Source organism: Copidosoma floridanum, unplaced genomic scaffold (genome assembly GCF_036245765.1).
Source record: "Copidosoma floridanum isolate Cflo_tuat_1 unplaced genomic scaffold, Cflo_Japanese_pri ptg000008l, whole genome shotgun sequence".
Classification (NCBI taxonomy): domain Eukaryota; kingdom Metazoa; phylum Arthropoda; class Insecta; order Hymenoptera; family Encyrtidae; genus Copidosoma; species Copidosoma floridanum.
The window spans coordinates 9167398-9185584 of record NW_028321885.1 but is presented as its reverse complement, the minus strand read 5'-3'; the positions used below and the strand labels follow the sequence as shown (position 1 = coordinate 9185584).

At 33.9% G+C, this 18187-nt stretch overlaps 1 protein-coding gene and 1 non-coding gene across 2 annotated transcripts in view; both read left to right on the top strand.

Annotated features, from left to right (window-relative positions):
* Hacd1 (3-hydroxyacyl-CoA dehydratase 1) overlaps positions 1-18187 on the top strand; it is a 235166-nt gene that overhangs the window by 76790 nt on the left and 140189 nt on the right. The gene's annotated exons all lie outside the window — the stretch shown is intronic.
* TRNAA-GGC (transfer RNA alanine (anticodon GGC)) lies at positions 14467-14539 on the top strand. Its single transcript has one exon. It is a non-coding gene; the product is annotated as a tRNA-Ala (tRNA).

The following is an 18187-nucleotide window of genomic DNA, read 5'->3' as shown; positions in this document are numbered from 1 at the left end:
ATCGCAAGAACGAATTTTATTTTGTAATCTTAAAATTTTAAAGCAGTTCCATAGAAATGATGATTTAATAGTTTTTTTTAGTATTATAGTTCTACTACAGTTTTTTATAACTGGAAGGATTTGTCGAAAATCTTCCCCGTATACTATTTATTTATTACCAAAGAAAATTTTTGTGTTACACAAGACCCTCAACATACTACCAATGATTTCTAGAGCTTTTTTCGAAATTATAGAAGCCTCGTCTTAAATAATTAAATTGACTTCCCTTAATCTTTTTTTTTCAGTTTCAAATTCTAAAAATACACTCTCAATATTATCTGAGTCTACAGGGCCATCTATGAAATATACTTTTTTTCTTGTTTACAAATAGTTAAAAGTTGAATCAATTTGTGTACATTATATCAAACATTTTTTTACTAAGAGATGTTTGCTCAATTAATGCAATTATTTATATTGTAAGTTTCTAATGGTTGCTGTCGGTAAACTAATGATTTACCTTCTGATACTAAAATTTGATTAATATGTAAAAGAGCACATTTTTATTAATTTCAGAATCATGTTTACTGAAACCTATTGCAATCGCAGTATCCCTGAAATTTTAATATGTTATTCCATTATGCTTTTTAACATCTTCGAATGATGTAGCCCCATGTAATTTATTCAAAATAAGTTTCAAAAAAAGCACTCATGATCTTTTGGAGATACTATGTTTAATCTACCTAAAGCAACATTTTTTATTATAACTTTCCTTTTTTTCCAAATTTTAAGTTTACTGTCAAAAATGTAATGTTTTGGAATGTTGACATATTTTAGTGATTTTGCAAAATCATCTATTTAATTTTATTTAAACCAAGCTTTTAAGATTATTTAATAATTTTTTATTACGCTTTTAATATTGTTTTCTTCGTATATGAGTTTTCGTTTATTTTCAAAATGAACAGCTAAATTTTCAACTGTATGACTTCTACCAAAAATTATATATTCTTGAAGTTTCCAAGCTGCTACCATTAGACTTACATATCTAGCATCCATGTAACTACTAATTTTATCTAACATTTTTTCATTTAGTGCGTTTAATGTTTCTATTTTAATGTATGCTCTGTCACTACCTTTATGAACGTATAGTTATCAATATATTTTATGCTTTTTATTGATGCGCAATATTCAACGTTTAAATGATATTTATACTTTATTACCAAAAATTTATTGCATGGAACAACCATTGAATTATCAACATAAGTCTTATCTTTATTTAGACTTTTGTAAATATGTTTTTCAGACATATTATTTCTCTTCATATACTGTGGATAACCATTATTTTTAAATGTAGTTTTGTTTGTAAAAGTTTTTGGAAAACTTTTTGTACATTTTTTGTAAGAATTATCAATACATGGACTTTGATTTGTATGAAGGCCATGAAGCATGTATTTATTCACTAATTTTGTAAGTGTTATATTATTCGAAGGAATTTCAGCCGAAATAAATTTATCAATTTGTTTAGGTGTTATGATTTTTTCATCAGGATGTAATGTCATTAATAAGTGTGCATGTGGTAAACCACATTTTTGAAATTTAATAGTGTAAACGTATGCTAATACCTTATCAGAAAGTTTTTTTTTAATAATGTCATCTAAAATCGATTGTAATTTTGTGTGGAATAACCGAACTGTAATATTTGGAAAATCATTTGGTGTTGTAATTTTAGAAATTTAGACAATACAATCTTTAATTATTCTTATTTAAGATTACATGCCACTGTAATAAATAAGTCTGGTCTACCACATTTTCTTAAAATAGCCATTGCATCTTAAAAATGTTTTTGTATGTATCTCGGACTTTTTATGTACCTAGAAGGTAGTATATAAAGATTTCCTATTTTTTCTCTGTTTTGAAATTTTTAGATAAATTTGATGCACTCTTAGCTATCGCATCTAATAGTCCTTTATAACACTTTATTCTTGATTTCTTTTGATTGTATTTTAAGTAATTTAGCGATTACATTTAATTATAATGTATGAATGTATAAAAAATTGTTGAGTTAACCCTCCTCCATATATTAAGGGACTGAAATTTTCATCCTCTGGTATGTAGGACAGTCTATTTGCATAATATTGCAACATTAAAAGTTTTTTATTTGATTTAGTACAACTTTTAAAGTAATCTGAACTCCACCCTAAATCTCCCAAAGAAAAAGTAACGGAAAAACCATAGGATCTATGAAATGGGAAAGTTTATTCAAAATCGTATCTGTAGGATAATTTTTTGGTACTCCCTCAAAGTAACCACAAAGATCAAAATTTTCTGGTAATTCTGAGTTTGATACTATAATTTCACTACATTTTGCAGTTAGTAGTTTATTATACTTATGTTTCTGTTGATTATTTTTTCGTAAAAAAATCATTTTATAGTTTGGTATATTTTTTGTATTTGTAATTTGATGTAAATGTTTATATTTCTCAGCTATGGAGTTTTTCTTTATAATGTAAGTCAAAGTTTCAATGTGTTCTTTGAGTAAACTAGTTATTTTTTTTAATTGAATCATTTTTCAATAGCAATTTGATCATCATATGTATAAAGTTGACTATTTTTCGGTGCTTTATCGATATTGAATTTCAAAGTATTAGGTGATACATAAGAAATTTGTCCTTAAATCTTAATGCTGTATACATTTTTTCCTTTTTGTTCTATTTCTTTACTTACTAGTGATGAAAAACCAAAAATATCAGCGTAATATCGAATTAATACCCTAAAATATGTATCGTCAAGCAAAGATTTTTTAACTCTTCATAATATTTACTTAAAGGACTCAGACAAACGTATCCATTATGACAACATGTTGATTTTTCTCTTTCTTCTTTAGAAAAAAACTGCAAAACAATGTTTACATTTGTTCGGAATGTCGGAAAAAATTTCTAAGAAAAGATTTATTATTGAGACATTGCAGAAACATTTACAAAACTGTAAGTAAAAAGATGTTGAATATCATTGATTAACACGAATAGAATATTGAATTTTAGTAAAAGGTTCAGGTGTTTTTTTATTTCAGATAATGGATTAAATGTTTTAAGATAATTTGATGCTACTTTGACCTACACAAAAATCACAAATTGAGGCGAAAACAAAATTTGACGCAGTGAAGCAATTTTCAAACAATTACTCTACTGTATAACTGAAAAAGTCAAGAATTAATAACAATAAAATTATAAATACAAGAATTTAGAAAATATACTTCTTATAAAATACTAAATACAGGACATCATAGCTCTGTATCATGAAACAATTATATTTTTATATTCTAATCGTGCAATACAAAAATAACATTTAATTACTATCGTTTACAGGATCAATTTTACTTTTTTATCATCACAACATCACACTATGATAGTAATTATATTCCAACTGTGATGTTTACTCCACGAAGAAGATGAATAAAATTATAAGACTAAGATCAATGTGTTGAATAGAGTAATACATCCATACTTGGCTTCATATGGTTTTAATAATCGGGTTTCACGACAAATCTGTTAGTCGAAAATTCTTTTTTTCCAAACCTAGAATTTAAGAAATTTCAGTTAAATGATTTTAATTATAAGTTTGTACTTAATCAATTTTTTGTTGACAATGTTTACTTACCTTTAGTCTTAGTTAAATCTCTATATACCTTTAAAGTCTAATATCAATTGTAGCTTAATGATATAAAAATATTAACATTATAATAATGTTTATAAGAGTACCCCGTAAACTGCAAATGTTAGGCTACGGTTACATACAGCGGAAATAGCCAGAGTCACAGCAGAAAAAACAGTACCCTCATCTCCATTTTAATAAAAATACACGTTTACGCCTGACTTCCGTTACCGAGCGGAAAAGTAGTGTTAAGTAGTGTTGAGATGTAATAAAAAAATTAATCACCAGAAGGTAGCATGTGTTAGTAAAGTACTATATCATACCGCGGGCATATGTATATTCCATACGACGCCAAGAAACGACTTAAAATAAAACTAAATTATAGCATACTGAGTAAAAGATTACACAACCGTTGGTTGTGTTAGTCATTGATGTCACACTTAAATCTGACGAGGTTTTTTACTATGCCAATGACTATAGCATATACGTGCATAGTAACACAGCAATGCAGAGTAGTTATACGGTTAGTTAGAATAGTTGTAAAATATGGAAAAAATTATCTTGATTTTCATTTTATTTCTACCAAGTTAGTTAGTTATGATTTACTCAAAAGTGAAGTTTTCAACCGATTCGAAAGTTGGGTGATTGGCGCGCAAAGCGCGCAGGGGGGTGAAACCGCACTAGTATATATACATACATACATATACATACATATATACATACATATATATGTATGTATATATATATTCCTGAATTATATATTTGTAAGAGTTAGAGCGAGGTTTTGCTCCCCCCATTCCCCCCATTCTCCCCTTCAGCTCCCCCCCAAATAAGGTAGATATTATTTCATTTTCTTGCATTTTTCAAGTAATCCTACTTTTTTGCTAGCTCCCCCAATCCCCCCACCTCCCCCCCGCTCCCCCAGCACCCACTTATCTCCCCCCCAGCTTCCCAATATATAATGTAAATATATTCGTAAAGCCTTATATATTAACTGTTACAAGTGGTCTAATTGTCACATATAATTTTATTTGACCATAACAAAAAATTTTGTTACAATTATCTTACTTACGATGTTAATTTTAATTACATACTCTAAAATGTCTTTTTAAGTGCTCTGCTCTTACATATCCTCTTTCACAATTTTGAGAAATATTTTTTTTAACGTTTTTTTCATGACTTTTAAAATGTCTGTGTAAGTGATAATTTCTTTTTAAACTTTTTTCGCATTAAATACACTTGAAATTTTTTTCAATGTTTTGGAATTCCTTTGTGTGACGCAAATAGTTTTTCTTGTCTAATATTATAATGCTACACAGATGACATACAAAAAATTTTTTTTTGTGAAATTTTTCGGGTGATGATAGACACTCTTGATTTGAAAATTTTGAGTTACATTTGTCATACTGATAAAATTTTGCATTCATGATGGTGTATCTGAAAACAAATTACAATAAACGAATTGTTTATAATTACATAAATCTGGGTAATAGACGGTACTGAAATTTGCTTTTTTGATGAAAGATAAAATTTGCAAAAAAGTATAAAAATAGTCATAAACTATGAAATAGTTTTTTTGTTACTCTAAAATTTAATTCCAAACAACATTTTTAATTTTAAATTTGTTTCCTTATTCAATTGGGATACAAATTTTTTTTCGGTTTTAACATCTAGACAGTGCAACATATAATTGCCCATTAGAAAATAATGGTTTTCTAAAGTATAACCCTAAGACATCAAAACTTTGACCTTAAGATTTATTGATAGCCATAGAAATAGTTAAGATAAATGGAAATCGTTTTCTGTACAATATAAATGGTAGTGAAGAAAAATTGTTAGTAATGAAAGTTATTCTTGGTCTAAAGACTTTATTTCCTTTTTTTTTACCTGAGATTATTCCAGCTTCGACGTTGTATTCAAGTAATTTCGTAATTCGTAATCTTGTACCATTGCAAAGTCCTTCAGATATCTTTAAGTTTCGTATTAACATAACAATAGCGTTGATGTTTAAATCTAATTCGTGTGAAAAAAGACCTTCTTTACTACTATTCAAATATTCTGTAAAGAAATAAGTATAAATTTTATCGTCTAATTTATCTACTCCTTTTTGAGTTGCTTTATCAACACTATAGTACGTTACTAATGTTCCTACCATATTATTTAAAATTTTTTTGTTCAAAAAGTGATTGTATTCAATGTGAGATGTTAATATAGCTCTACTTATAAAATAATCATCATCATTATTAAAAATTTAAGAACATATTTCATTTGTTTTTCATGTCTGAGGAATTATAAAAGTTCTAATTTTTCCTTCTCCCATATCCAGTAGCAATTGAAAAATTGTTATATCAATTAAACGTATCTTATTTTTTAAATATAAAATATTTAATTGAGGCCAAAAATTGGTAAATTTTATGATTTCTTGAACAATAGTAATTTTGCTTCCGTTTTTTATTACTGGGAGAGTCTGACGAAAGTCTCCACCTAAAATTATTATTTTATTTCCAAAAGGCTTATTACTACTAGATAAATCTGTAAAAGTCCTATTAACGATTTCTAGCGCTTTTTTCAGTATCATCGAAGCTTCATCACAAATAATTACTTCTACATTACGTAATTTTTGTTTATCTGGCTCAAACTGGGAGAATGCTTAAGTCTTAAGGAAGTCTGAAAATTCTGTAAGTGGTTATTCCCTTTGGAAGCAGAATAGAAGCAATCCTTGTCCAAGCCATCGGAAGAATTTTTTTTTAATTGATATGAAATGATAAATTAATCTTTTGTATAAAAAAGTTTCTCCAGATCCACCAGGACCATCGATGAAAAAAAATTTTCTTTTTAATTTTATTATTTCTTGCAAAATTCGACGTTGATCATGACTATGTTGTCAAAAAATTTCATGGAATTTATGTTTACAAAATATTATTTCATCATTGTCAGTATCAATATTTTATTTCATCGTTTCTGTTGGTTCTGATAATCTGAAATCTTTACAAGACATATTTTCGGAATTGAAAATTTCGTTTAAATGTAAAAGAGCTTTATTTTGATTATCTTTACAATATCCAATAAAAAATTTTTCGTATTTGTTCCAAATAATATTACCAAAAAAATTTTCAGACAAAATAAACCACGCGAAAAATTTTCGTAGTTGAAAAGGCAGCATAACGTTACATGCTTCTTAAAAAATAATATCGTTTTGAAAATCGTGTTCTACTAATCCCATAGAAATAGCTGTTATTCGTCAGGGAAAATAAAAAGTGATTGTTAAAAATTCATGTAATTTATTATGATCAATAGACTATTGTTACATATATAAATTTCAAGTAACAAGTAATATAATTCGGGTTTTTTTCTATACTTTGTAAATCTCATTTGCAACTACGGGGGTTGGTGCGCAGAGCGCGCAGGGGGCATAAATAGTTATAAAAGCTTAGAAATATCTATTGACACATACAGGATAGACAGCTCATTTAAAAAAGGGAGCCACTAGAAAAAATACTAATGCTCACTAACAAAAAGTCGAGAGCACATCTCTCTGTCTATATAAACTTTACCACTTTTATTTGAAATTAGCAGCTTGTTCTTTATATTTCCTTAAAAGCAGACCAGTAATCGTTCCCCATCGTAGTAAATTTATTTCCGAGTACTTGCGAAAAATGTTATAGTCTTCTGAATTCTGTAAAATATACTTCAACATATTATTTTCATACTAACAATCAATTTTATTATTTTTTAAGGCTTTAAAAATTAACACAAACCTTATTTTGAAAAAGTTACTCTTATAACTCAATAAAAGGGGGGGTTGGCACGCGGAGTGCGCAGGGGGGCGAAGCCCCAATAGTATATATATATTCGTGAAGCACGTCAAGTCTACATAAGTCACTTTCTATACACACACACGAACATGCACACACACAAACACATATATATATATTTACATATATATATGTAACTTTCTATTTCTAGTTCCAGCATTTGTTGTCTTGTATTTGTTTGTTCTTCTCCGTTAACTATATTGACTGTGTCAGTTCTGTTGTCATTTATTTCTTCCTGGTTATTTACAACGTTGTAGTTAGTACTCTCGGAGAGTGGCATGTTTGCTGTATATGTGGCTTAGGTTTTCCTAAATTTTTTTTTTTACTCACTCGACACACTCGGGCGCTCTTCAAACAATGCAGCTTCCCCTGATTCAGTGTGTGTGGGTGGGTGTGTGTGTGTTTGCGTGTGCGTGTGTGTGTGTAAAGAATATATAAAGAAACAAATAATTTAGCTTGCTCTGATTTAGTATATATACATAAATACTAGTGGGGCTAACGCCCCCCAGTGCACTTCGCGCGCCAGTCCCCTACTAACAGATTAAGTACACAAAGTAACGACATTACTTGTGTATTTATCAATGCAGGCTGAAAATTAATTGACAACAGCAGACTACGTGACTTACAAAGAAGTTGATAAAACAAATCATTAACTTAACATAATTGAATTAACATTAATATTTATTTTCCAATAGTATTTTAAAATAATATTAGAGAGGGTCTTCCATTAGACGAATTAAAATTAAAAATAAATGCTCTAGTAGTGTTAATAAGAACTTCAAGTATATCAGACGGTCTCTGTAGATGCAGAAGATTAAAAATAACAAAATCATTATAGTATAATATAATAGCAGAAATAATTATGGTAGAAAAAAAAGCAAAGTTCATATTCCTAGAATAACATTGAATATTGGCACCTTATCATCATTACGTTTTGTCTGCTATATAAAACAGTTTCCCTTTGTATTAACATATCCTTTATTAATCAAGAAATCAGAAAAACAGAGTTTTGATACTTTAGGATTGTATATAAAAAAACCTTTATTCTCTTACGGACAATTATACGTTGCTTTATAAAGATGTAAGAATCCAAAAAGAATTTTTATTTAAATTGCATCTGAGAATAAATTAGAAATTAAAAATAGTGTTTAGCTTAAAATTTTTCAGTAATTCAAAAATATGTAACTTTGAAGATCGTCACATGAAAACAGACGTATGTTAATTCATAAAAACCATGACAAACAAATATGTGAAAAATGTGGAAAGGGTTTTTAAAGAACCGATGGGTTAAAATGACACATAAAATGTCACAACATTACGCTAACAAAATGAATTATTGTTTTAAAAGTTTAATTGTGTTTGTCTATTCAATTATACCTCCTTCTAAATTCTGTCTTTTACTTGATAAAGTCCTCAAGTAATCAAGAATTTTATATTTGGGTAAAGTTGATATGGACCAGAAAGAGATTTGAAATGTAAAAATTCAATCAAGTTAAACAAATAATGGTACTTCAGAGATACATAGTGAGTAAGGGGAAGCGAATAGACAGAGGGAGACCTATGATCAGTGACTTTAAAAAATCCTAAAAACGAGGTGCGACTGAGGTACTTAATTGCGTATATGTTTTATCATTTATGATGGTGAAACATTAGATAAATGAGTATTTTATTGGGGGGGAGGTGGAAGGGGAGCGGGGGAAGCTCATTAAAATATAATTTGATTAAAAATGACGTTAAAACAAGCAAATAACTACGTAAATTAAGGGGGAGCGTGGGTGAGCGGAGGGGGCTGAGACTCACTTTCGTCAATACAACCATATAACATAAGGATATATATATATATATATATATAAAGAAAGAATCAGTGTTTAAAGAGGTTCCGAGTATGTCGTGTGAGTAAAGAAAGACATTTAGGAAAACCTAAGCTATATATACAGCAAACATGCCACTCTCTGGGAGTACTAACTATAACGTTGTAAATAACGGGGAAGAAATAAATGACGACAGAACTGACATAAGCAATATAGTTAACAGATGAGAAAAAACAAATACAAGCCAACAAATACTCGAACTAGAAATAGAAGCGAAAGGGTATGGGATACTTGAGGCTCTGGACGAGAATACCAATGTGAAGGTAATGGGCTTGTTTTTGACGATGAAAGCTAGGCTAAAACATGCAGAGAGAGTGGATACATCATGTAATGTTGCTGGAGGAATCTTTTGAGATTCAATGCCGATAAGCACAGAGCCCAGGGCTGAATTTTGTGACACTCGGAGGAACATAGGTCTTACAAACAGAGAAGTGGGCGGTTTTAGCGAATGAGTCATCGGGGCAAATACCATAGGTGCTGCAGAAGTATATGATGCCCGAATAGAAAGGGCAAACTTACCGCTGACCCAATAAAACATGCCAGAGAGACCAGAGTGGCCGAATTTCGTTGCAAACTGCTACGAATATAAAGAGCCAGGAACCCCCAGGATAAGAGACTCGCCTAATTAACGGTTACGGGACAAAATAAAAGATATAAGCGATGAACTTGAAAGAATGAAGGAAACCGCGTTTACAGCAACAGTACCACCGCCAAATAATAATTACTGAAATTGAGTCAATTCTTAGGTGAATAGATATAGAACATGGGGTGATACAGCACCTACCAGGGCCCAATACACAGAATACGTACAGGCTACTAATAACCATAACTACCCACGCAGACTGCAGAACGCGCAACTCAACATTCTGCCCGCATTTAGTCATATGGCAAGCAACATCCTGTTCTTTTATGAAGACCCAATAAATCTGCCGCTAGTCTAAAGGATGATAAGGATGACTGCGCAAAGGGTGGGTCCAGAAAATGAATTATTTTTTTACGGCATACTTGCGAGTAGACTTAAGGAAAAAGCCGCTGAACATTTCGCGCCCAGACTGGCTCAGTTTAAGACAGTTCAGGAATATCTTCAGGAACTTTTCAGGAGATATGGTAGCATAAATAATTCTGACATGCTGATGGCACAGCTGAAGTTAATCAGACAGCAATACCAGGAATTAATAGAATACTACGGCGGACAAGGACAAGGACTGTACAACAGGTTGACGATGCTACATTATTCGAATCTAAGCCTACTCACTATTCAGAAGCAGATTCTGAAAGAAAGCACAGAAGCGGAGGTGGTTAAGCAATTTAAATATGGCTTGCATCCAACATACAGATTTAAAATTACATTTTTAAACCCCAGGACCCTCTGCGACGCAATTATAGAAGCACTGGAAATAGAGATTTACCTTAGTTTACGGCATGCAATACCAGTAAGTGCACTGCCCGCACACAATAAAGCAACAATCGAGTGGCGGCCACTAGTAAACCTAGCAAGTATGGGAGAAAAAACAACAGAACTCACTAATGGGGCACAATAAGCAGCAGCAGCAAACGTAAAACGCTCCATATACTGCGACGGCCGATCCGGGCCTTTAGTCGAGGAATGCCGAAAACTACTAACGGTGGTAAACGACAGAAAAACGTCAAGAGATAACGGAAAAGAACCAAAGAAAAACTGCAATTATTGTCAGAGACCGGGACACTATGCAAGAGACTACCGCTCAAGTAAGCAAGACAGAAAGAAAAAGGAGAGACAGCGAAATGAGGGGCATAACTAACCCGTAGATAACACCAATAGCAACAGAAATGCCTATAATTACAGAAACTAAAATAATAATTCTTACAACTATAATCACAATAATTACAACAAGGGCTGTAACAATGGATCAACGAAACCTTATAACAGTAATAGTAATGACTACAACAGGAATAACAACTACAATAACAGAAACAACAATAACAATCACAATAATAAAAATAACGATTACAATGACAGGAATTATTACAATAACAGGTATAATAACTACAACCCCACAGGGAGTAATCATTACTCCAACCGTGGCTACGATGACCTGTATAATAACAATAACAGGGAAACGTTCAACCGTTATGGAAACAACTATAAAAATCAAGACAGCAGGGACGGCTATAATAGCAACCTAGCTAGGAACGGGCCACCACAGGATAGGGGTTCGCAGCAGCGGAAAAATGGCCCATACGACCCTGACAACAGAAAAGACGCACCAGCAGCTTTAAACTCGCAAGATGTTCGGCGTGATCCCCAAACGTCGAACACAAACTAGAAAAAGAGACGGAGAATAGAAGAATGTGCAAGAGAGAGGCCACAAAAGGTGGAGCTAGTAACAGTGGGCACGGAAACACGGTACAACACGGTACGGCCGAGTACTGACGTAGGGCAGGGAAAAGTAGAACATAACAAAGTAAAGTGCGAAGATACTCCTACACAGCGAAAGGGCAAACGCACAAGAAAAGATAGAAAGGTTCGCAAAAAGAGTAATCGAATAAAGGCGCTGGACTCACATATAGAGAATGACGGACACAAGCTTGCAGAGAGAGAGACGAAGAAATAGATCAGCTTCTCAAAATAACTATAAAACTCGCGAGAACAGGGCACACGGGTTCAATTAGAGGGAACACAGTTAAAGAGTGGGAAGGCGACTTTTTATGTGGATACAGGTGGAGAGATCTCGATCATAAAGGAAAATTTCCTTAATCAGACATGCTAATAGACAGTAGGTATCAAGTAGCCATAATCGACGTTACTCACGGAGCACGCAAAACATTGGGCATAGTACAGGCCCGGTTGCACGGATTGGAGTACACATTACATGTAGTTCCCCATGACTTCCTAATTGACGCGGAAGGAATTACAGGATGAGGAACTTTTAAGCGGTACTGGGGTCAGATAAGCGCCACCGAGAATATGATTAAATCAAATGACGTAGAGATACCACTGTTGAAGCCGGAGTGTTTTAGAATACCTGAAAGATCGGAACAAATTATTTATACGCGAGTAAAAAAGAACAGAAATAATGCAGAAAATGGCTGGATATCCCTCTGGATAGAAGAAAGAATATTATTTGGAACCTTCATAGCCAGAAATATCAACGGAAAAAACGTCGCTAAATGCATTAATACGAGTGACGAGATAAAATGTGTGGCTGTTCCGGAAATAGAGCTGCTATATTACGAAGAAATTTACCGGAAGTACTCAGAAAACGTTGAAGGGGCAATGGCAGAAGCTTGGAGGAAGCGGTAATAAAGTTATTTAATGAAGAAATAGATGATGATGAAGAAAAAATAGATAATTTTACAAAAGACGAAGACAAGTTGGAGAAACAAAAACGGGTAAATTAGATAATGCAACTCGTAGACACAACCGGTGGCAACCATGAAGAAAAAGAACATGTGAGAAATCTGATCGAGTTAAACCCTAATGTATTTACCCTCGATGGTGAGTCTCTCAAGGTAACACACCTGATAAAGGACCGAATTATAACGTCGTCGGTTATATCATCGTGGCCAAAAGATTAGACCTGGATAGTGGCTGAACAACCGGGGTCAAACAAATTTCGGAGCGACATATTAGAGAATCTAGCATTAGCACGGTAAATAACAGTAGTAGACCTTAAATCAGGTTTCTTTCAGGTAGTTATAAACGAAATAATGCACATAAAATGGCATTTTCGGGCCCAAACAGACACTACCAGTATAAAAAGACGCCAATGGGGTGCAAAAAGTCGCCCAACACATTTCTAAGGGCTATCGCACTAGCACTTGTGGGATTACGAAGCCATGAAATAGAAGTGTATCTCGATGACACAATGGTCTTTGCCCCTGACCATGAGGAACATGGGGACCACGATTCACAAAATTATTAAAACAGCTGGAAACAGAAAATTTCACGATTGAACTAAAGAAATGCCAATTCTTGAAAAAAGAAGCAAAAGTGTTAGGTCACATTATAGGCAATGGACAGATAATAACTGACTTAAAGAAACTTAGTACGGCCAGAAATTACTCTCGACCAAACATAAAAAGGTAAAACAGTTTTTAGGATTCGTTGGCTACTATAGGCGATTGTGCAGTAAGCCTGTACTCATCGCCCCAGACTTGAAAAAACTTTTTATTGTCACGACAAACGCATCAAACTACGCGATTGGAGCGATTTTCAGTCAGGTAGAGATTAGAAAAGATAGACTGTGCAAGTACGCGTCTTGCTGTTTTAAAGGAAGCGAACTCTGCTACCCGACATACGATAAGGAACTATTGGCAATATTATTTGCCGAACAGAAGAGCAATTTAGACCATATTCATACAGACGCAAGTTTACGGTGGTTAAAGACCACGAGCCACTCAAGCCCTTTCTTTCATCTAAAAATCCAGACATTCGTTTTAGCAGACTCAAAGCAGAACTGAGAGGGTATTAGTTCGAAGTTATATAACGTCTCGGTGCAAACAACAGACCACCTGACGCATTATCACGAAACCCAGTACTACAAGAAGGAAAAGTAAATCCCAAACGGCCACGCCAAGATATATCAGCTTGCAGGCTAACAAGAGAATAAGGAATCGGCCAATAGCGACGGACCACTGGCCCACATATTTAAAGTAAGGGCAACTCTTAAGAAGGGAATTCAAGGTATCTGAAATAAACCATCATAGCACCAACTCAGAAAACTTGAGCGGTATAATAGATGTTGATGTTATTAATTGATGGGTAAGTATTATGTCAAATTATTATACGTTGACCTCTTTCCATCCAAATTGCGCTATGTAAACGTCGCGCTTATTTTTAGAGTGAAACTTGCTGGAGTGCGAAAAACTTTGTCAATTAAAAATTACAAAGCAGTAAAAAAAGTTATCCGCTTCGGCCAGGAGTCGAACCTGGGCCTCCTTCTTGCCGGGAAGGTGCGTCAACCAACTTCGCCACCGAAGCCACGGCGGACACCCTTCTCCACTGCTCTGTTTAGGCGACGTTTACATAGTACAATTTGGATGGAAGGAGATCAATGTATAATAATTTGACATAATACTTACCCATCAATTAATAACATCAATATCTATAATATTGGCGTTCGACCTAAAGACACGCCTAAGCAAAGCAGTGGAGAAGGGTGTCCGCCGAGGCTTCGGTGGCGAAGTTGGTTAACGCACCTTCCCGGCAAGAAGGAGGCCCAGGTTTGACTCCTGGCCGAAGCGGATAACTTTTTTCACTGCTTTGTAATTTTTAATTGACAAAGTTTTTCGCACTCCAGCGAGTTTCACTCTAAAAATAAGCGCGACGTTTACATAGCGCAATTTGCATGGAAAGAGGTCAATGTATAATAATTTGACATTGAACGGTATAATATGAAAAAAACACGATATCGTGGTGAGAATAGTGAAAAAGGTTCATAGATGAGTACAGAAGATCAAGAAAACGGCGATACGGACTCTGAATCAGAGGAGCCTATCGAAAATAATTCGTTGCTGCAGCAACCACTAATGAATCAAAACGAGTGGAAAGTACGAGATGTTACAGAGAAAGAAAAACTAATTTCGCAGGGGACAGCAGACGGAAAATTAGGCTACATTAAGAAAGAGCCAGACTTTCGAAAGGGGATAACTACTTTAAGCACGCCAGCAATGTTAGAACAAAAAGAAAAACTACGATACAAAAGAAACAAAGTAAACATAAAATAGAAAAAAGAGAGTAGGTCCGACGAATTACGGGCTATAGTTATGATTGACATTGAAAAGCAAGATGTAGATGGCAGACCAGGAATGAGGATAGATATTTAAGAGCCTAGTGAGATAGTAACGACAGACAAAGCAGCGCTACGTTCAAGAGAAAAAGTACCTGGTAGTACTCTGGCAAAAATATCGGAAACACCATCCGACCCACCCGGCAACTGTTTGCTTCACAGCCTTATATGGTTGTACAAACTCGATATCTCAACTACTGAGTTACGAACAATTTTGCGCAATTCTAATTTATTACAAAAATGCAGAGAGTCGGAAGAAACAAAAGAAATTTTGAAATCACAAACAATGTACGGGAACAGCAATTGTATTTATCTGTTCTCTCAAGAATTCAGGAAAAACATCTAGGTAGATTTTGCTCTAACCAACGGAAATAACATTTGCATTTGTTTCATCGCAACGACACAAGGTTAATTTCACCATTTACGTCTAGAAGGTACAGGTGACAATGCACATTATACGCCTCTCATACAAGTTTCTATCGTGGCAAACACAGAACATGAGTCATAAGTAGGGCCACCGCGGAGAGACCGCAGCAGTAGTGAGGGAAGGGAGGAGAATTAGCATAGGTCCGAGCTAGATGAAAGAGTAGACAGAGGCAAGCGGGTAAAGCGGGTATACGAAACAAAGAGAGAAAACAAAGTCAACACGATCATACACTCTTCACCAATGGAAAAATGTAGAGTGTGCAGAACACGCCTACCAACGGAAAAACCACCAGGGGCACAGAAAAAAGGGGAAGACCAGTACTTTGTCGATACCGGTGGGGATACTTTGTCGATACTTTTAAAAGGAAATATTCAAAGATATAACACTAGCCGTGGTGCTCTACACAAACACCCTAGAAATTCCACCAACAGACTAAAGATTTAAAATTATCAGAGGTGGCAATAGGTAGACATAGGGGAATGAATAAGACATATAACAGGATCGACAAAGACCACTACTGGAGGAACATACGCCTAAATTTTAGACAAGTCATTCAGGGATGCGCATCATGCCAAACAAAAAAACTCCTCCGAATGAGAACGAAACAAGCCATGCTCATCACCGATACACCGAGTAGACTGTTCGAAAAAATTTCGATAGACTTCTACGAGCCCATCAGTAAACCTTTAGCAAATCACATACTATTAATGTAAGACTGGCTGACAAAATTTATCGTCCTCGCACCCGTAAAAAGAGTCACAGCCGAAGAAACAGTAAGAGCGATAACAGATAAGTTTACAGCGTATTTTAGGCCGCTGGAACATTTCGATGCTTCATACGAAGTCTATCCTTATTCACATTTTCTCATTTAGATTAACATTGGACTTTGGCTAGACTTCGTTCGAGGCGTCGATTTATTATTGCACCGAGGCACTCATTTTATAAGCAAAAGCATGGACGAACTTGCAAGGTTGTTTAAAATAGACAAAATGGGCAGCACAGCATTACGTCCACAAACAAACGGCGCCATCAAACGTATGCATTATATTCTCACGGAGTACATCAAGGCCTACGTAGAATAAAATGATCACTGGGACGAACATTTACTGATGTGTATGCACTCACGTAACACAACGGACCATCAGAGTACAAGATACTTACTGCACGAACTCGTTTTTGGGCAAAAAGTAAGAACACCCTCCAGTATCAACCTGTCACCCAAGGGTCAAACTTCGAATGAATATTTCAAAGAGCTAGTTGAGACTTTGACGGAAATAAGAACCATCACATCAATGAACCAAGTTCAAGCGAAGTACCGATCGAAATACTACTATGATCGCAAATTAGATACAAGGTATTTCTTGGAGAGAGAAATGGTTGATGTGCTGAAAGAGCCAAGTATAAATATGACTCACAATATGAAGGCCTATATAAAACAACAGGTATAGACTAAATCAACAAAAACGTCAAATTACAAAAAAGCGTTGAAATAAGAGTGTCGCACGTAGATAAGATCAAAAAAACGTGTATGGCGGAGGCGCCACAAGAGAATGCAAATAGGGTGAGGCACATGAAAGAACCTCCTTAAAGATTTAACTGCGCTTATAATTTTTTCGGCCCCAGGAAGCAGCGTAGAAATATGACAGAAGAGAGGGGTTAATTAGGTTTACGATAAGATTTTTTCCTCGCTGCCCCCGGATGCGCTGCACAGTAGGGCAAATCGCTAAAAAGCTGGCCAAAATTCAATTTCTTAACTTTAAAATTTGCCATTTTTTGTGATGTTTACTTCTTCTTGATACTCAAGATCATACAAATCAATAAAAATCATGGCCCAAAGAAATTTGGTCTTAAACGTACGCAGCTTTCAAGTAAGTGAATTTTGCTTTTTCTGAATGTTTTCGAGTTTTTGTGTGATTTTTATCTCTTAAATTATTTGTAAAACTTTTTAGTTTAATTTAGCCATTAATTTTTATTTTTTATATTATTGTATATGATATAAAGAGTCAATTTTCTTATTGAATTATGAAAATAAATTAATCTTTAGGAATTGAATTTTATTTTCAAAAAATAGTATATTTATGTAAATATTTGAAGAAAACGTAAAAAATCGGAAAGGTTTTTCTCGCGCTTTTATTGGCTCTCCAGCGATTTTATATAACTAAATATACCTGGTGAGTAAATTCATCAAAAAATCTTGCCCACATTTGCCCCGCTTTAAATAAGATGAAAAATCATTTCTTGAGTTAGCGCAACAGTTTGAGGGCTATGTCTCTTCTGGTGTACAACCAGTCTGCACCGAATAAGAATAGGTTTTCGTAGAGTTTTTTCTTGTATACATTTTTACGTAGAATCCGAATTGACTGCTTACAATTTGTTTAGAGTGGTACAATTTGTCTATAACGCAATTGTTTGAACAATTATAAAAATATTCGATAAATATTAAAATTTTGGTTTCAAACATTTTTTTCGAAGAACCTGGCATATTTTGAGAAGAAAAAGTCTCTTGTAATTTTTTCGTAAAAATCATCCAAAAAAGTTATAAATTTTTGAAGTTCCCAAATCGGGCATGTTTCATCAACTGTAATTGTTAATATCTTCTGATAGAAACACTTTTCAATATTTGATAAGATAATTGCCTTTTTATAAACAACCACGTACCCAAATTGACACCACGTA